Source organism: Carcharodon carcharias, chromosome 1 (assembly GCF_017639515.1).
Source record: "Carcharodon carcharias isolate sCarCar2 chromosome 1, sCarCar2.pri, whole genome shotgun sequence".
Lineage (NCBI taxonomy): Eukaryota > Metazoa > Chordata > Chondrichthyes > Lamniformes > Lamnidae > Carcharodon > Carcharodon carcharias.
The window spans coordinates 26,213,831-26,233,303 of record NC_054467.1 but is presented as its reverse complement, the minus strand read 5'-3'; the positions used below and the strand labels follow the sequence as shown (position 1 = coordinate 26,233,303).

Here is a 19,473-nt window from a genome sequence, read left to right as displayed (position 1 = left end):
TTAGTGATGGGAATTTAGTGCATTGAGCAACTTATGAGGTTGGTGGTGCAATTGGTGGGATATGGCATTCGAAGGTACATTGATCTTGACCACTCATATGACTATTGAACTTTTTCCACCACTGAGTCCAGGTGCTCGGCACGAGACTCCTGATATTGCATGCCACAGCTTATCTGAAAGTTTATGTGGAGGGGCTCTTGGCCCCTTGCTGTATTGGCCTCCATTACACTGCAGTGTTACAACCGGTCCCAGGCGATGTCCTGCAATTTGTCAACCTCCCGAACAGGACCCCAATTTTGGTATGCTCCCGGGTGTGGAGGAATGAGCTGGCTCCCCTTCTTTATTTAACCCCTTTGGTTGGTCACAACATGGTTAATTTGAAAGGGATGCCTTTTAAAAGTCACGTGGATACCTTATCCCAGTCCAAATGTATTTATGTTTTAGAAGGAGCCACTGTAACCAGGCTTTCCTGAGTCAAAAAAAAATATGTTTATTAGTTACTAAAACCTGAGAAAAAATAATAAAAACACAACACACGGATCAGAAATGAGAAGTTGAGTCCAAATAAAAGTTTTAAAAAATATACGAACAAGCTTATCTGTGAGGAGGAGATGGTGAAACATTGCGGCCGTTAACTTGGCCAATTCTGGTCGCGCTGACTTTGGCAGTTTAGCTGTTGGTTTGAGGACACTTGGTTCTGCAGGTTGGCTGAAGAAGCTGTTTTATTTCCTTTTTGATAATAGCTTTGCTAACTTGCCTCCAGCAACAGAGAGAGAATGAGAGAGAGCTTTTTACCTGTAACTCTTTCGAGTACAAACCCGTTTCCATCTGTTTATTCAGATGAAATTACATTGTTTCATAGTTTGCTGTTGTGAGATTTGAACTCTTGATCTTGGGTTTACAAACCCAGTACCATAACCACTTGGCTATTTAGGCCAAGCTTTTATCAGCCCCACTAAGGTAGGGCCACAAAAAATTACTTCAAACTCTGAGTGCTCCTCTCCACGGAAATCTTTAGTAAAAGGCGAAAGATTTATACGATCTGAAGAGAAACCAGAGCATACTTTTTTTACCTGTAAGCTGCAGCGATGCTTAGTTGATCTTCTTCTGCTGTGACTCTTACAGCACACATGGGCACACACAGTTCAGCTCAGCTGCTAGCTTTTTAACCCATTTCCTTGCGTATACATGGAAGGGAAAAAAAAACAAATATGTCTTTCACCCAGAGTCCATTTTCTTTCAACTCAGATCATTTCCACTTTCTGAGATATAACTGAACAGGAAATGGTTTTGGATGCCTACTGAGATGTGGCAATCAGTCTCCACAACCACAGGAGATTAAAGTTTATTCTTTTGCATTTAATTTCTTTTTTTCAAGTGCTCCTGTCTGAAGTAGGCCTTGACACCATTTTAGGTGTGACATTCCATTTTCTCTTTGGACTTGTCGGTCAACTATAATCCACGTAGGGATTTTTCAGTAAGTGGTTACTTTATATTCTCAGCCATCTTTTGCTCAGTGTCTTTGCCTGGATGTCATTTTTTTTAAAGTATATGTCTTCCTTAAAAAGTTGTGACAGCAGGCAGAATTCACCCAATGTTTGGATACTGCAGTGAAATTGCAAGATTTCTGTTTGTCGTAATGAAAACCCAGCTTGGTGCCATGCAGGCCCAGACTGTTGCCATCATGGCTGCTGATACCAGTCTCAAAGGGCCTTCAGGGTTTACAGCAGTCCAGAAGACTCCTCCATCAGGTTATTAGGATTGCTGAGGTGCTGTCCTTAGGGAGTGGCAGTAGTTCGCTGTTGCATGAGCCTGCTGTCCTCTCTCAGGGTGATAGCATTCTTGGTACCACCACTGTCATGCTGCCAGTTTCTTTGCTATTACCTTTCAGCCTGTCAACCTAAACAGCTGCCACCTATGCAAAAAAGGAGCAGTCCAGGCTGCTCGATGAGTTCCTGCAAAGCAATCTGCAATGTCTCCCAGTGAAAATCAGTCTCCTTTCACCAGCCATGTCACAGCCATTGGAGTACCGCTGCATAGGAGCACCAGAACAAGCAAATTACCTGTGAGACAGGCACTAAGAGAATGCACAAGAGTGAATAGTTGAGTTTTGGACATATTATTGGATGTGTTGTTGGATTAAGTTGTTATGGAATGATTTTCTTGTTGGTGGATTTTATTTTGTGATTTTGGCCATGAGGACGTTAAGATGTTATGTAACAGATGGTTCAAAAGATGGGGAATTGTGAAACAGCTGTGACGTAGGAATGATATTTCAGGGGAATCGGGGTCTGACAGCCCATCTGGAGCGGAGGATACCAAGATGCCTTCTCCTTTGTCCCTCCTCCTTCTCATCATCACGAGGCAGTGTCCTGCTCACATGGGCTGCACCCTCACAATAGCAAGGTTGTAGAGGATACAGCAGACTGCCAGACACGGTCCAGTGAGGACTGGGGGGCTCTCACCTCTATGTTATTTCAGGCTGCCAATAATTTTCTCTGTAATATTCCTTGTGGCTGCATGTCTGTCATTGTGGGCATGTTGTGCACCCATGATAAGGTGGCACAGGGAAGTCATGAGCCATGTGCAGAGTGGGTACCTGTTGTCATCCAGCAGCTATCCTCTTTTGTGATGGGCCAAAGATGGAGCGTATAGTACATTGAACGTATCGTGGCTGCTGCCAGGATGTTGAGCATTCACCAACAGGGTTTTCTAAGTATAGTTACACAACAAAAGCAAGTTAATGGAACTGTAGCCCTTGCCCTTGCAGTATTTCTCCCAGTTAATGTAGGGCCCACAGAACTCTAGGATGCAGGCCTTCAGGCCCTGGGGTTTGTTGGATTTCAATACCTTGAGTTTTTCCAGTACCTTTTTTTCTGCTGATATTAATACCTTAATTTCTTCACTCTTATTAGCCCCTATATCACCCTTGATTTCAGGTATATAACTCATGTCTTCTACTGTGAAGACAGACAAAATATTTGTTCAATGTCTCTGTAATTTCCTTATCCCCCATGATAATTTCTTTTGTCTCTGCTTTTAAGTGACCAATGGCCCAGGTTTTCCAGTCTCCAGATTGTCAGAGACCGGATGTATGATCCAAGATGTGCACCAGGAACAAGCAGAAGTACCAACACCCCACTGAGTCTGTGGGAATTTACCAGGAAGTTTCCATTTCTGTTGGGCAATTCCCCTGCTCCCAGGGACCCTCTGAAAAATGCTTTGACTCTTAGTTAGTGTTCTAGACTTTGGTCAGTTCCATGGTACTTACCTGAATAGTTACCCAAGAAATGTTAGATAGAAAAATCCTAGTCTAAAAACTCCTGATGCCCCAATCACTCACACAGATGCCACCCCCACTGACTCCCCCTCGACCCCCCCGACCCTCCAACTATCCTCCCTGACCCTCCCTGATTACCCTACAACCCCAAACTCCCCTGACCCAAAACTCCCCCCCACCCCGACTACCCCTCCCAATTCCATATGATGACCCCTCCTAACCGACCTGACCACTCCCCACCACCATACCCAACCAACCTGACCTGACTCACCCGCAAGCTGACAACCCCTCCTGACCTGATTATCCCAAACCCACTCACCCACCTACCCACCTCATACACCTGCACCCTACCACTTCCCCCACCTGCCACCCTAGCCACCTGCCACCCTTCCATCTCACTCACCCACCATCCTACCAACCTATCAACTTGCCACCCTAACATGTCACTCACTTGTCACTCTACCCATCTGCCACACTATCACCGTACCCACCTGCCACCCTACATATCTACCACCTCATCCATCGGCCACCCAACCACCTCATGCATCTGCCACCACACCCAGATACCACCCAAACCACATGCCATCTGACTGCCTCACCCATCTTTCACCCTACCACCACACCCATCAGTCAGCCTACCCACCTACCCACCTCATACTCCTGCCACCCCACCCACAAACCATCCTACCGCCTCACCCACCTTTCACCCTACCACCACACCCATCTGCCAACCTACCACCTTATCCACCTCATACCCTACCCACCTGCCACCCTACACACATACCACCTCACCCATCTGCTGCCCTACTTACCGACCACCTCGCGCACCTGCTACGCTACCCACTTACCTCACCCACCCTACCTATTCACTAGTATTAATGCATTCACCTAATTACTAACATTCACACAGGGCATTTAAACTTACTTTATGGCAGATAGTGCCATAACAGTGGGTGTGTTTTCTGTGCAAATTCTCTTCTCTGCTCTTTATGTGGATTCCTGCGCTGAGGAAGTCCTTCTGAATTATGAATAGAAAGTCTGACCTTTTTAAATGTATCCAAGTAGGTGGGTAGTTTTTGTCCTGATCAGCATTGGACGCAGCAGTTCCAACAATGATTGGAAGATTTGAGCCAATGTTTACTTAGCTACTTTCTTTCTTTTTATATACGACTTACTACAAACTTGGCATCATTATAAGTCTCTTCTTTTAATCTAATTGCTATCCTTGCCCTTGTCAGTAAGTCATGGATTGATCATTCTCCCTTAGTTTTGTTTTTGAATTGAATGTATTTTGATTGAATATTTTGAATTGTTTATTTAAATGTTTCCCACTCTTCATTTACTGTGCATAGCTTTTAGTCTATTTATCCAAGAAACTTTAGCTAGCTTTCCCCGCCTAACTATGGAATTGGCTTTGTTTAAGTTTAAGATTCTTGTTAGTGATTGGAGTATGTCATTTTCAAGCTTAAATTCTATTATGATCATTATTTCCCAATGGATCTTTTACAATGAGATTACTAATTAAACTTGCATCATTGCACAATAGTAGATCAAAAATAGCTTTATTCCTAGTTGGTTCCATAACATATTGCTCCAGGAAACTGTTTCAAAAACATTATACAAACTCATCTTTGCCAATTAGATTGGTCCAGTTTATGTGAAGATTAAGTTCCTCACAACTATCACATTGCCTTTATCACAAGCCCCAATAATTTCTTGTTTAATTAATGCACTATCCAATGGTATAACTAATATTAAGGGGCCTGCACACTATTCCCACCAATATTTTCTGACTCTTGCTATTCCTAATCTTCACCCATGAAGTCTACCATCTACAAGGCACAGGTCAGGGGTGTAATGGAACTCTCCACTTGCCTGGATTATTGTAGCTCCAACTACACTCAAGAAACTCAAAACCATCCAGGAGAAAGCAGCCTGCTTAATTGGCACCACATCTACCACCTTAAACATGCACTCACTCAATCACCAACATGCAATGCCAACAGTGTGTACCATCTATAAAATGCACTGCAGCAAATCACCAAACCTACTTGGATTGCACCTTCCAAACCCACAACCTCTGCCACCTAGAAGAATAAGGGCAGCAGATGCATGAGAATACCACCACCTGGAAGTACTCCTCCAAGCCTCACGCCACCCTGACTTACCACCGTTCCTTCACTGTCACTAGGTCAAAATCCTGCAACTCCCTTCCTAACAGCATTATGGATGTAGCTGTACTGGATAGACTTCAGCAGTTCAAGAAGGTGGCTCACCATCGCCTTCTCAAGGGCAATTAGGAATGGGCAATAATTACTGCCCTTATCAGTGATGTTTGCATGCCATGAAATAAATAAAAAAAACACGGTGCAACTTTGGAACCATACTTGTATAGTAAAGCCTTACATTTTTCTTTATTCTTTCATGGGACATAGCAGTCGCTAGCAAGACCAACATTTGTTGCCCATCTCTAATTGCCAGAGCCATTTCAGAGGACAGTTAAGAGTCAACCACGTTACTTTGGGTCTGGAGTCCCATGTAAGCCAAACCAGGTAAAGGTGGCAGATCTCCTTCCCTAAAATATTAATGAATCAGATAGGTTTTTACAACAATTGATGATGGTTTCATGGTCACCATTCCTGTGATTAGCTTTATTTTCCAGATTTATTAAGTTAATTTAATTTTTACCAGCTGTGGGATTTGAGCCCATGGCATTAGCCTGGGCCTCTGGATTACTACTTCAGTGACAGACCACAATGACACCATCTCCCCAAATGATCAATTCCACTGTTTCCCTCTGGTAAGAAAAGAGATGATGAAATCTCCCCTTCGCCTTTGTCAACTTCCTTATTAAGCAAATAATGGAAAAATGTGAAATTTTGCAAATGCAACCTACTCGTGTCTGGAAGGAAATGCCATTGTAGAAATTTAGGGAAATAGTTATCTTGACTGTTGTCATATGATGTGCATACACCTTTAAGGGTGCATATCTTAAACTGCTGCCAATTGCTACCACCTCAGCAGATCTGGCATATTAGTTCCAAGGCTTGTACTCAGCCTAAAAGCAGAAACAGTAGAGGTCATATTTACTATATACAGTCTCCTAGTTAACTCCACCTGTATATAGTCTTATCTTCAAATAGAAGTGTTTAACATGTTGGCAGCATGATGTTGATGATTTGACTGAGAAGCATAAAGCCTCAACCCTTCACATTTAGCAGAAGAAAAGTGTGAAAGTGAAACAACTACCAACATTCACCATCTGAAAATGATTCTGTAGGAATTCTACGCTCTGCACCTTCCTTCCGGGTCATTATCACAACTTTCTCCAGGCAGCAGGCACCAGGGGCATCAAATTTGCCCCATCAGGGGATAAGTGCCGGAGTGGACTGGTTCCAGACCGGCGCCCCCAGTTGGGGGCACGCCACCATTTTATGTGGGCAGGCCAACTAAGGCCCGCGCAGCGTGACGTCCACCAGGAAGCGCTATGCGCTCCCTGTGCGGGCGGGGGGAGAGGGGTGGTGGGATGCCCTGAGCATGCACGCAGAAGAGTGCACAGATCTCCCTGAGGAAAAGTGCTGGCTCAGGGAGATTGGCTCAGGTTTGAAATATTAAATAAAGATGAGAAAAAAATTTTGCTGCCATGTCCCCTCATGTGACACTGTCACATAACTTTTATTTTAAAATATTCTGAAATTTTTAAATCCCTCATGAAACCTCATCCCGCCCGTGGATGAGGTTTCACGTTTTTTCAGAAGCCCACCAGGGCTCCCAGCCTGCCCACCAACCTTAAGGTTGGACGGGCAGGTCCATTAATGATTTCAATTACTTTGTTAATAGGCCATTGACAGGTCGGCGGACGCGCCAACTTGAGAATGTAAATGACACGGGGTGACATCGGGATGCCTGCCTCACGTCACCCCGCATCATTATAGGAAGGATGTGATTGCACTGGAGGAGATTCAGAGGAGATTCACCAGGATGTGCTGGGGATGAAGCATTTAAGTTATGAAGAGAGGTTGGATAGACTTGGGTTGTTTTCGTTGGAGCAGGGAAGACTGAGAGGCGACCTGATTGAGGTGTATAAGATTATGAGGGGCATGGACAGGGTGGATAGGGAGCAGCTGTTCCCCTTAGTTGAAGGGTCAGTCACAAGGGGGCATAAGTTCAAGGTGAGGGGCAGAAGGTTTAGGGGGTATGTGAGGAAAAAATTTTTTACCCAGAGAGTGATGATGGGCTGGAATACACTCCCTGGGAGGGTGGTGGAGGCGGATTGCCTCACATCCTTTAAACAGTACCTGGATGAGCACTTGGCACGTCATAGCATTCAAGGCTTTGGGCCAAGTGCTGGCAAATGGGATTAGGTAGGTAGGTCAGGTGTTTCTCATGTGTTGGTGCAGACCCGATGGGCTGAAGGGCCTCTTCTGCACTGTGTGATTCTGTGATCATTATACATGTTGGCGAGCAAGCCTCACCCCCCATGTGGCACCAGAGGACACTGGCAGTACCAATGCAGTACACAAAAACCAAAACAAGTGGCTCAACACCACAACCAGAGGCCAGACAGGTGCAGTGTTCCAACGAAGATCAATGAAAGATCAACTAAAGCATTTAAAGAGGAGATAGATAGATTTTTGAAATATCGGGGCGTTGAGGTCTATGAGGAACTGGCAACAAAGAGGAGTTGAGGCCTGGGGCAGATCAGCCATGATTTAATTGAATGGCAGGGCAGGCTTGAGGGGCTGAATGGCCTACTCCTGCTCTTAATTCTTATTTGCTTATGTTCTTATGTAAGATCACATCAGGTCCACAAAATGTCCAGCCAAGTTACACAGTCAGGTGATGGGGATGACCGGATCATTGATACACAAAGTGAGCTGATATTCAGCATGGTGAACAGCAAAGAATGTCTTGGCAAGATTGTACCAAAGGTTGCCTTTGCCATCATCTGGGTTATATTCCCACAGATAAAGGGTCAGCATAACTTATATACAAAACTAGATACTGGTGCAGTTGCAAACATCCTTCCACTTTGTACACTGAAATGTATATATCCACAAATGTGGCAAGTGATGATTCAACAAACTGCTATCAAGCTCATTGTGTAAAATGGCTCAGTGATTCCATCGCTGGGACCATTACACTCAAGTGACATTACGAAAACTCACCCTGTTTACCCTAGATATTTTATATTGTAAATACCATGGGCCCAGTGATCACAAGCCTATTAGGGTGAAAGGACCTGTCCTTGGTCACCATTCATGGTATTGTAAAGGCAATGCTGGAGACCACAAGCCACCAGGAGTGTCTTTGGAAACCGTTTGCTTATACCGAGAGAAAATCACCTAACTCTGAAACGCAAGTCATCAGGGGACAGGCTGCACGGCACAATTTGAATTGAATATGTATACCCATTCCAAACATACAAACTTCATCTCATTTGGAAACCAATGTGAAATTATTGTTGGGCAAGCAAGTGCGGATAACAATCCCTGTCGCCACTTGTTGATACTCCTGGGTGTCTGAGGTGCATTAATCGAAAAACAGGGGAAGGTGAAAGATGCCCACAGCAGGCATGTGGGTTACGAACTACCCAATGTAAATATTGGACAGAAAGTTTGCATACAACACCCAACTGATAACAAATGGAACTCAGCAGAAATCATCAGCATACGCCCAGAACCAAGACTGTATCAAGTAAGAATATCAAATGACATGACAATGCGATGAAACAGATGTCAAATTAGAACAACTTCACAACCAGAAACACCAAATAATCTTATTGCGAACGGCACACGGTCTAAGATGCAACACAAACAAAGCACCCTTAACCAGCATTCTGAAAATGTACAGCAGCCTCCAACAAAGACCACCATAACTGAATCTGGCCAGTTAAGCAAACTGCCGATACATTTCAAACTTATAAATTTATTGCCCTGTGTTAAGATACATTCAATGTTATTTTGTTTTGTTAACATGTAAATAGTTTGATTCTTTAAAGGTAAACCTTTATTTTAGAAAAAGGGGGATGTAGTATGATGTACGTGTAACTTTAATATATGATGTACATGTATCTTAAACTGCTGTCAATCATTACCACCTTGACAGGATGTGATGTTTTAGTCCCATGACTTGTACTCAGTATACAAGCAGCAGCAGTAGTGGTCAGATGTGCTACATATTGTTTCCTAGTTAACTCTATATTTTTATAGTCTTATCTTCAAATAAAGAGCCCATATTATTGTTTCACAACAATCCTTGTTGTATGATTCATATATTTATGTTGATTTGAACATAATATTGACAGTGTTGTGATCCCCAGCTGAGGTTACCCCTGGACAAGCCTGATCCCAGGGTGGAACCCAGCTTGATAGATTATTTGTTTGTTTGTTTGGACGTTTAGGGAGGGGCTATTGAATAGAGTGGGCAGAGTCAACTAATGAACTTTTAACAAAAGCATAAAAACATTTATTCAACAGGAAAAGATGAACTATATTACAATACTCTTTCAACCACAACAATACCTTTACAGGTAAATGCAGATTTGTAAGGATAATACAAGTTACAAAAGCTATCTTATATTCTAATGGGTCGGGCACACCACACTCTGAAACCAAATGACAGATGCCACCGTAGACAGATGCTATGACTATGTTATCAACTCCCCCCAGATGCTTGGCCTACCATGAGACAACTGGTCTCACTGAACTCCTTCTTTCACATGAGGGTTTCCAATCTCCATTCTCTAAGACTTCACCTTGGAATTTTCTCCCAAACCAACGCTTTCTCTCAAAAGCCTTCTGTAAGGGTTCACATCCAGGGTTTTGAACTCTCCTTCTGCTGTTCCTCTTCCTTAGGTTACCACATACATTCAAGCTGACTTTGACGCACTGTCTCTCACTGACTCAGCTGTCAACAGTACACCACTGCCTTACATGTCCATAGCAAAGAGCTACAGACCTACAGCCGTCTCTTTGGACCTTCTTATCTCTTGCAAGCTGTTCTTGATTTAAATCTATTTTCTGCAGCTTTTGTCTCTTTAAATGTGGAATTTGGAGCCTTTCTCTCTGCTCCTCACTCTTAGCTTCATTGACAGGGCCTTTTCCAGGTTCCTGACCTTCTTGGACTAGAAGGTCTGCTTGGGACTTTCCCCTGATTTTGTCTCACTCCTTTGTACTTGGGACCTTATTGTTCTTTTGGAAAATTTGCTCTCACTCTGCAGTTCCATCTCCCGATATCCAATCTCTCTGAACTCCAGGCTTCAAACTGAACTCAAAATTGCTGTCTCTTTAATTTTTCTGTGTGTGTATGTGGGAGGGGCCTGCCTCTCTGGAACCCTGTTGCTAGGAAGCAGCACTGTTTTTTCTATTACAAACAAAAAAAAAAAAAAAAATTGCTGGAAAAACTCAGCAGGTCTGACAGCATCCGTGCAGAGAAAGACAGAGTTAATGTTTCGAGTCCATATGACTCTTCTTCAGTTCTGAATGCATGTTCAGCATGGGAACGACTAAGAGACATTTTATAAAACCTGTGTGGTCCAAAATGGCAGATCGTGCACCAAATCACATTCAAGGTTGTTTGATATCTTAATGTGCCCACTCTGCATGTCTCTGGTGCATGCATGGCATGCCCATGCTAACAGAACATTTCCTTCAGTGCAAAAGAAAGAACGTGCTTTTATATTGCACCTTTTATGATCTCTGGGTGTCTGAAAGTGCTTCATAGCTAATGAAATGATCTTGAATCATAGTCACTGTTTGAATGTAGGGAAAAAGTAGCAAAGTGAAAGTTTGTTGGAGAATCTTAGGAAGAGTCACTCAGAGAATAAAACTCTTCTGACAAAGGTTTTCTGACTGGTTGCACTGATCATCTTAAGGAAATAGGTCAGTTGTTCTTAGCAAAGTTAATTCATCTTTGACACGACTCAATTTTAGATGGAGCGCACATTTGATGGCATTGATTTATGTAGCTAAAATCACCTAAAACCCTGTACTTGTCCCCTATCTGTCAAAAATGAAAACATAACAATGATTAACTAACTGGTAAAATGTAAATATCAATAACACCTGTACTTTCAGCCTAGTAGGAATTTTGCAAATATTTCTGACTAGGATGGAGAGTCTCCATGTTCTCTTCTAGTTTAAAAAGTTGATTAAAGCGTTTGTTCATTTGTTGATGTCATCTTCCTCCCAGAAAGTTGGTTGCCATGGATCCCCACCTCTGTCTGTCCTTTGCTACGTTTATGTATTCTACAAAGGTCAATTGCATCCAATCTATTTTATCCATCAACCATTTTCTCCTCTGCCTCCCTCTCCTACGTTTTCTGTCGATCTTTCCTTCCAATAATTGTCTCTGTCTACAGTCCGCTGTAATGATGTGACCAAAATATTGTGTCTTTCTCTCTTTGATATTCTGCACTAATTTCCTCTTTTCTCCAGCCATTTCCAGCACTTTCACATTAGTCTTTCTGTATGTGTAGGATATGCAGAACATCCTCCTAGATGTCCACATCTTGAATGCATTCAGGATATCTTTGTTTGTTGTCCATGTCTCTGATGTATATAACATGGGTGACAAGATGTAACACCTCAGCATTCTTTTCCTAAGATTCAATCTTTGTTCCTTTGATGTTAACTTATCCTTCATTCTGACGAAGCTGGCCTTGGCTATCTCAGTTCTCTGTGATTTGACCAGAGTTAACAACAATACCCCATAGTACAAACCCCGATACAAGGTTGACTGAAATTTATAAAATGCTTCACCACATAAACCCCTCTACAATTGGCTGAAACTTACAATCACCCATACAGCTGGTCATTACCGGTATTGATTGTAGGCCTGGATCTGGAGATGACCAGTCTCCGTTCTTATTCTCCTGACTGTGGTTCCTGCTCTCTGATATTGCCTTCTTTTATGATGATCCATATCGCACTGTTACAGCCACAAATCCTGTTACTGTTCCACTGAGTTGTCTGGGGCTTGGCCTCTTTGTACCTTGCTTTAATCCATGTCCTGGTCTAGATAGGAATGTACGGACTTAGTCAATTCTTCTGCTGATTACACAATAGAAAACAATGTGATCACCTCCCCATGGTGAGGGATACCTGGCTTCAAGGTTGAGTGAAGTGTGAATGTTTCTTTCATTCCTAGAAGGTACCAATTGTGCTGTGTAATCACAGAATCATAGAATTGTTATGGTACAGAAGGAGGCCATTCAGCCCATAATGTCTGCACTGGCTGTCTGAGCATTTTAAATTAGTCCTAATTTGTTGCCTTTTCTCCCTAACCCTGAACATTGTTTCTATTTAAATAACCATCCAATGCCCTCCTGAATGCCTCAATTGAACCTGCCTCCACCACACTTCCAGGCAGTGTATTCCAAGCCCTAACTACTTGCTGCGTGAAAAAGTTTTTTCAAACCTCGCATTTGCTTCTTTTGCAAAACACTTTAAAATTGTGCCCTCTGGTTCTCAATCTGTTTACGAGCGGGAACAGTTTCTCCCTATCTACTCTGTCCAGGCCCTTCAGGATTTTGAAAACTTCTACCAAGTTTTCCCTTAGCCGTCTCCTCTCCAAGGAAAACAGTCCCAACTGCTCCAATCTTTCCTCATAACTGAAGTGTCTCATCCCTGGAACCATTCTCGTAAACCTCTTCTGCACTCTCTCTAATGTGTTCACATCCTTCCTATAATATGGCGCCCAGAACTGTACACAATACTCCAGCTGAGGTCTAACCAGTGTCTTATATAAGTTCATCATAACCTCCCTACTCTTGTACTCTATGCCTCTATTAATGAAACCTAGAATGCTGTATGCTTTAGAAACAGATTTCTCTACCTGTCCTGTCACTTTTGATGACTTATGTACATATACACCCAGGTCTCTCTGCTCCTGCACACCCTTTAGAATAATGCCCTTTATTTTATACTATCTCTTCATGTTCTTTGTACCAAAGTGTATCACCTCACACTTCTCTGCATTGAACTTCATCTGCCACCTATCTGTCCACTCCACCAATGTCTCAATATCCTTTTGAAGTTCTACATTACCCTCCCCACAGTTTACAATTCTCCCAAGTTTTGTGCCACCTGCAAACTTTGAAATTGTCCCCTGCACACCAGGATCTAGATAATTTATATGTATCAGGAAAAGCAAGGATCTCAATACCGACCCCTGGCAACTCCACTACAGACACTCTTCCAGCCTGAAAAATACCCATTAACCACTATTCCCTGTTTCCTATCCCTCAGCCAATTTTGTATCCACTTTGCTACTTCCCCTTTTATTCCATAACCTACAAATTTCCTCACAAGTCTGTTGTGTGACACTGTATTGAACACCTTTTGGAAGTCCATATACACCACATCAACAGCCTTGGCCTCATCAAACATCTCTGTTACCTCTTCAAAAAACTCCAAGTTAGTTCAACATGATTTTCCTTTAACAAATCCATGCTGACTCTTCTGAATCAATCTAAATTTTTCCATGTAACTATTAATTCTATCCTGAATAATTGTTTCTAGAAGTCTCCCCACCACCAAAGTTAAACTGACTGGTCCATAATTGCAGAGCAGATCTTTTCAACCTTTTTTGAACTCGGGAGTAATGTTTGCAATTCTCCAGTCCTCTGGCACCTTGCCTGAATCCGAGGGAACATTGAAAGATTATTGCCAGTGCCTCAGCAATTTCCATTCTCACTTCCTTCAATATTCTTGGATGCATCTTATCCGGTCCCGGTGCCTTATCAACTTTAAATACCGACAGCTTTTCCTATAGCTCCTCCTTATCAATTTTAAACCCTTCTAGTGACTGAGTTTCCTCCTCTGTCACTATGGCCTGGGCAGTACCTACCTCATAGGTAAAGACAGATGCAAAGTATTCATTTAACACCTCAGCCATACCTCTTGCTTCTATGTGTAAATCCCCTTTTTGGTCCCTAATCAGCCCTACTGCTCCTTTATCCACCCCTTTACTTATAGAATATTTTGGGATTTCCTTGAATGTTAGCTGTTAGTCTTCTTTAATGAATCTCTTTTTGCTTCTCGTACTTGCTTTCTCACATCCCTTCTGAACCTTCTGGGTTCTCCATTGTATTTGCTACCTGACAGCTGTCGTAGGCACACTTTTTCTTCTTTAACTTCATTTCTATCTTCTTTGTAATCCAGGCAGCTCTGGATTTATTTATCCTACCCTTCCCTTTTGAGGGAACCTACTTTGACTGTGCACAAACCATCTCCTCTTTGAAGGTAGCCCATTGTTCAGCTATTATTTTTCCCGCCAACCTTTGGTTCCAGTCTATCCGTCTCAGCTCCATTCTTGTCCCATTGAAGTCCGCTATCTGCCAGCTGATTATCCTTACTCTGGATTGACCAACGTCATTATCCACCGTCATCCTAAACCTTATGATAGAATGATCACTGCCCCCTAAATATACCCCCATGGTCACTTAATCTACATGGCCCAACTCATTCCCAAGAACCTGGTCTCGCAGTGCCTCCTTTCTTGTTGGGCTTGACATGTACTTTTGTAGGAAATTCTCCTGAACACAATCTAGGGACATATGTCCCTCACTGTCCCTTACACTCCCAATATCCCAGTCTATATGCGGGTAATTAAAGCCCCCCATTATAACTATCTATGATGTTTACACCTCTCTATAATTTCCTTGCCGATTTGTTCCTCTATATCCTTCCCACTAGCTTGTGGTCTTTTTATAACACCAAACAATATAATTGCACCCTTCTTATTCCTTAGCTCTAGCCAAATCAATTTTGTCCTTAAATCCTCTGACACATCCTCTTTCTCCAGTACTGCAATACTCTGCGTAACCAAAAACACCACCCCTCCTCCTTTTTTCCCTTTCCTATCCATTCTGAACACCTTGTAACCAGGGGTAGAATAGTCCCCCCATCGGGGATGGTGGTACGGGGGCAAGCACAGACCTGATCAGCGCCCCCAATCAGGTCCGCGCCACCTTTTTACATAGGCTGGCTAATTAAGGCCTACCCAGCATGATGCGCGCCCGAAAGCACTGTGCACTCCTTGTGTGGGCGGTGGGTGGAGGGTGGGGTGGGGTGAATTCCCTGAGTTGGGAGTGCAGTCTTTCACGCATGTGCATGAAAGGGTGCGGAAATCTCCCTGAGACATAGAGGTGCCTCAGGGAGATTAGTTTTACATTTTAACAGATCACTAAAGTGTTGAAAAATTTTTATGACATGCCCCCTCATGTGAAACTGTCACATGAGCTGGGACATGTGCATTAATTTCAATAAAAATTTTTGAGAAAATTTAAAATCATTCATGAAACCTCATCCCGCCTGTGGATGAGGTTTCATGATAAATGCGAAGGCCGCCTGGTCTCTTTGCCTGCCCACCAACGTTAAGGTTGGATGGGCAGCTCCGTTAATTATTTTAATTGTTAGTTAAATGGCCTTAATAGGCCTTTGACAGTTCGGGGGGGGGGTGGGGGGGGGTGGGGTGTGCAGCCGCTCAGTGACATCGGGATGCACGCCCGATGTCACCCCGTGTCAGTTTACGCCTTGGCGAGCGGGCCCCATCCCCCGTTTGCCGAGCCAAAGATTCTCCCCCAGGACCATTTGACACCCAGATCTGCCCTTCCTTAAGCCAGATCTCTGTTATCGCCACAACATCATAATCCCACAATGCAATCTGTGCCTGTAACTCCAAAATTTTATTACCTATACTCCTTGCATTAACATACATGCAGTGCTATCTGCCCCTCCCAGCATTCTGCACACTCTGGCATTACTTTCTAATATTCTCTCCTGGTTCCCACACCCGTCCCCAACAGCATTAGCAAACGACCCACAAGGGACTCTGTCCCACTTCTGTTCAGATGCAACCCGTCCAGCTTGTACAGGTGCCATCTCCCCCAGAGCCACGCCCAGTGCCCCAGAAATCTAAATCCCTCCTTCCTGCACCATCTTTCCAGTTACCCTGTGCCGTTGTCAATGATAATGGCTCTTGTATTCTTTTGATGAGCCAGGGTTGTGGTTAGACCACCCCTCTGTGTGTTAGTGTCTGTAAAATTCATCTCTGTTTGGTATTGAGGTTTTGCTATTTTATATTCTCACAGCTCGGGGGTCATGTCCTTTAAACCCACCAATGTTTCAACCTTGTAGATCTTTTATGTTTCTGAAGATAGCTTCAGTTTACAGGTTGAACAGTTTTGGGGACATAGCACATCCCTGACACCTTCCTTGTTTGTTTGGGGAGTTGTTTCGCAAGTTGCTATCAAATCTCATCACTGCTGATTGATTCTAGTATATATTCTGAATTATCCTTTTATCATTTCTGTCAATTTCTAGTTTGTCCAAGCACTCCATTATTTTCTGATGGTATACTGTATAAAATGCCTTCTCATTGTCCATGCACAGATCTTTGCAAATCCAGGTATCTTTCAATGACTACGCTCAAGTTAAAGATGCCCTCTTTTCACAGAATTACTGAATTGTTACAATGCAGAAGGAGGCTAGTCGGCCCATTGTGTCTGCACCAGCTCTCCAAATGAGCATTATGACTTAGTGCCATTCTCCGCCTTTTCCCTGTAACCCTGCACATTGTTTCTATTTAAATAATCATCTAATGCCCTCTTGAATGCTGTGATCGAACCTGCCTCCACCAGGCTTCCGGGCAGTGATTTGGTCTGAATCCCGAACGGCTTTCATCCATCTCTGTTTCTCTCGACTGGTTGTTTCTTTCCAAAATGATTATTAGAATCATTTTCATCACATGGCTCATGAAGCTTATTGTCCTGTGCTCTGAACACTCTAGGGCTTTTGGTTTCTTTGGGAGCTTGATGAACTCTAACTGCATAAGATCCTCAGGTAGGAATCCTGTTCTGTAAATTTTGCTGCGGAGGTCTGTCAGTATCCCAAAGTTAGCATCATTCAGGACTTTCAGGCAGCCTCTTGGTACCTCATCAATTCCAGGTGCTTTCCTTGCTTTCACCTTTTTGGTTGCTGTACTGACTTCTGCCTCTATTATCTCTGGTCCTCCTGTTCTCTTTGATGTGTACCAATTCACTTCTGACTTCAGTGTCATACAAATCTGATGTACTCCAAACATCGTTTCACTACACTTTCTTTTTCAAAGTGTTGTTCACCTTCCTTTCTCCTTATACAGCCAGAATTTGCAGTTATTCTTTGTTCTTATCTGTCAGTGCCTTAACTTTCTGATGCAATGTTCCCATGTTGTGCCTTTTCTCAAGTTCTTCTATTTCCTTGCAACTGTCTTCATATCACTTTTGCTTGGCTATTCTACGTGCTTTTCTTATCTGCTTTTCTATTTTGTCATATTCTTCTTTGTTGTTCATATTCTATATTTTTTTTCCCATCCTATCTAGTGTCTCATCTGTCAATCACTCTGGAGATTTCCTCCCTCTTTCTTAGGGACTATATCAGTTACTGTCAGTTTCATGCTCTGTCTCAACTTTTCCCAATACCTTTTTGTCATTTCCGACTCAATAAGATCTTGATTTGTCACACCCTGAAATAAAGCTTCCTACTTATTAGCAGCCTCCACAGAATACTTCTTCATCACATCTTCCTCTCTCAGTCCACCTTGGTTGGCGTGGTCTTTCACTTGGTTAAAGTGTAATGAAGAATTAATAAGAACATTTGTGATGCAATTGTTCATATTAAATAAACCATGTTAAATACAAATACTATAATTAGATTAATGTTTTGGATTGTTTAAGTGCCAAAAGTTCTTAGTTTCTTCTATAGTCTAATTGTTTGTTGACTAATTCTATAGTCCATTGTTGTGATGTAATGTACATGTATTTTTAAGGGTGCTCATTTTAAACTGTTGACAATCACTACCCACTACGAGACAGGGTGTGATATATAACCCCTTGAGTCTGCAGACAGAATAGAGCAGCAGTCCTACAGATCAGGTATATCTACATAGCTTGCCAATTAATATTGCCTGTATATAGTTTTACCTGCAAATAAATAATCCACATTATTGTTCTGTTTATCCTTGCTGTATGATTGGTATGTTTGCGACAAATAGAGGAATACATCAACCTTCTCCTCTCTTCAGTTGAATTAAGGTAGTTTGTAGCATCCTGAGTATTAATGAACACAATTGACTCATTTTATGATCAATCAGAGTGCTGGGATGTCCTAGTTCTTTCTTATTTGTCTTTGGGATGTGAGTGTCTCTGGCAAGGTAAGCATTTATTGTCCATCTCTAATTGCCCTAGAGAAAGTATTGGCGAGCAGCCTACTTGAACTGCTGCATTCCATATGGTGTAGGTACACCCACAGTGCGATTAGTGAGGGAGGGAATGTCTACAACGTTGTCTCTTCTGCTTTGAGGGAAAGGAAATGGCAATGAAAGCAAAGGTAACAGTGACCATGAAACGGGAAGGTGGTTGAATTTAATGTAATGGAGCTGGGAGGCAGTTTAAAGACATCATTGGGATTGCATCTAAGGTGTCTATCCGGTTAAGATTTTCTTGGCCCATTGAACAAATAATAAAAAAAAATGTATGGGGCAGTGATTATACAAGGAAAGCAGTCTTAAATATTAAAGGACGGAGATTTAAAATGTCACGATGAGGGGAGACGAACCACAGAAAACATAGACATGAAGTGCCTGAGAATCTCAGAAGTACGGGTTGGGGAGAGGGGAGGTCACTAGTAGCCAGGAGTGTAAATTGAAATACCAAATCAAATTCAGGCATATGAAACAGGTCGAGATGTCATAGGAATATAGAGTGTAATTCTTTAAAGCAGGAAATAGAATTTCAAAAGCAGAAAGATGAGTAAATTACATTTTGGAGACATGAAGAGAGCAGGAGAAGGATCACAGCCATCACATCTTTATATATCTTACCAAAGAACATTTGCAGTAATCTTGTGCTGATACAGCTTGCGTGCATGAGTCCGTGAGAGAGATTTGGGGTGAGGGAAAGAAACAGAGATAAAGGGGATTAAAGACATGAAGGAAGATATTATAGTCAGGACCATTTGGGTTCAACTATTCTTTTTTGGTCACTTAGAAAATCTTGATGCCTTAATGAGTCACTGTTGATGGTACAATTGCTAAACTGCAATGTTATTAACCAAGGTTAATAGAAATCTTTATCAAAAAATCTAATAACTTAAGCTCAAGACCTGATTAATTTGATACATTTTCAAATGAAAATCAACTCAGGCTGTTGC

The 19,473-nt window shown here is 42.5% G+C and overlaps 1 non-coding gene across 1 annotated transcript; it reads right to left on the bottom strand.

Moving 5' to 3' along the window:
* Nucleotides 1-948: 948 nt before the first annotated feature.
* On the bottom strand, nucleotides 949-1,062 carry LOC121285736. Its single transcript, XR_005944762.1, has one exon. It is a non-coding gene; the product is annotated as a U5 spliceosomal RNA (small nuclear RNA).
* Nucleotides 1,063-19,473: the final 18,411 nt, after the last annotated feature.